The sequence below is a fragment of the Dendroctonus ponderosae genome, unplaced genomic scaffold, assembly GCF_020466585.1.
Source record: "Dendroctonus ponderosae isolate FM_Combo_2020 unplaced genomic scaffold, Dpon_F_20191213v2 Dpon_F_20191213_5, whole genome shotgun sequence".
Lineage (NCBI taxonomy): Eukaryota > Metazoa > Arthropoda > Insecta > Coleoptera > Curculionidae > Dendroctonus > Dendroctonus ponderosae.
In genome coordinates, this window is record NW_026018715.1 from 189,212 (window position 1) to 190,762 (window position 1,551).

The 1,551-nt window shown below is 33.9% G+C and overlaps 1 long non-coding RNA gene across 1 annotated transcript; it reads right to left on the reverse strand.

Moving 5' to 3' along the window:
* Positions 1–9: 9 nt before the first annotated feature.
* Positions 10–1,459, reverse strand: LOC125504452. Its single transcript, XR_007281500.1, has 2 exons — positions 1,423–1,459; positions 10–205 (listed from the first exon to the last, which is right to left on the reverse strand). It is a non-coding gene; the product is annotated as an uncharacterized LOC125504452 (long non-coding RNA).
* Between the last annotated feature and the right edge of the window lie 92 nt (positions 1,460–1,551).

The following is a 1,551-nucleotide window of genomic DNA, read 5'->3' on the forward strand; positions in this document are numbered from 1 at the left end:
AAAAGCAAAGGAGTTACATTGGTATATTAATAAGCAAATCCTGCCGTGGAATATGTATGAAACACTTTCATAAGCGCATTAACGTAAGCTGCAAGCCGAAAGTTTATGCCCAGTTTCACATCGGCTGCAGTATTTTGAATGGATCTGGCGGATCGGTCTATCGGAAAATACAGTCCTGAGTGGACAATGTCTTTCTCTGAAGTTCCTAAAAATACAATTTAATTAGATTTTATTTCTTTTTTCACTGCTGGGTAATCAGATCACAGGTTTAGGTTCCTTGTCAAAAAAATTTAGATTTGCATCTTATATGTTCGTAATATTTAAAGTTTATTATTTAATGTATTTTTTTTATTGAAATGTTTCTAAATTGTAATATAAAAAAGTTAATTGTACGAAACTCGGTTATTTGCACCTTATCCAATATTCATAATATAACTTCGGTAGTTTACAAAGGATTTTCATTTTGGAACATTGCTCTTCACAACTTTGTGGTACATTTAAACACAAGTTTGCAAAAGATGAGGCAACACACATTTAGATTCCATATTGGGGAAAAAGCTATATAATTCAGCTTACAGACTTTACCGTGATAATACGAATGCAAATTTTTCTTAGAATATTATTTTATTTATCATATTGGCATGCTATTTCTTATCTACTTTTTCAGATTTTTTCCATTTTTTGCTTTTCCCTCATATATGTCGCATTATTGTGCCGATTGATAACTTAAGATTTGATTATACACGATTTTGGGTTGCGTCCTTCTTGATTCCAAATTTGTCCTTACCAATGACATCTTTACTACTTTACATATTTTGGGGGACATAGTAATAAAAATAACCCATCAGCAACATTGGTATGTTTTACATGTTGTTTATTGGCTAATTGTTTTAGCCCTTTCCTTGTTTCTATTTCTTCCACTGATAGATGTGATTTTTCCTTTTTGGACCAGATTCTCTTAGTTGGCAATATTGTTTTCCTATACCAACTGATAAAGATTCGCAAAACATTGAGTGTACCTCTTGGTTAGTTGAGTTTTTTTCGCTGTGCACCGGAATTTTTAGTCAGTGTATCCTAAACAAGTCGCCTATTCTTGTGTTTATGTAGCATTTCACTCAAGTAACGAGTATTGCAAACTATCTGGTTTTTTTTATTTGTTTTTTGATCTGTTTTGTACTAAGTATCACTATAAACAGCTTTACCAGTTAGTGGCCTAGTTTATTGCGACATTCATTTCAGTTGTTTTTGGGCGCAGCTCTATATTCTTTGTCGTAATTGTTTCCAATTGTTTCCAGTGCTTCTTGAAATAATGTACAAAGGTTCCACTCCCTTTGAGGATTTTTATACAAAAATACAAATCAAAAAGTACCATAAACGCCAACTCGGCTTAATATTGTAACGGAAATGGCCTGGGGTACTCACGTTTGGAATGAGGGGGATCAAAATTCATGGAATTTCAGTAAATGGGAGCCCCCATTGCGCCCCATTTACTGTCAAATATGACTCTGACAAGCGGGAAATTTCGCACCTGGTCTGGAGATTTCGAGAACC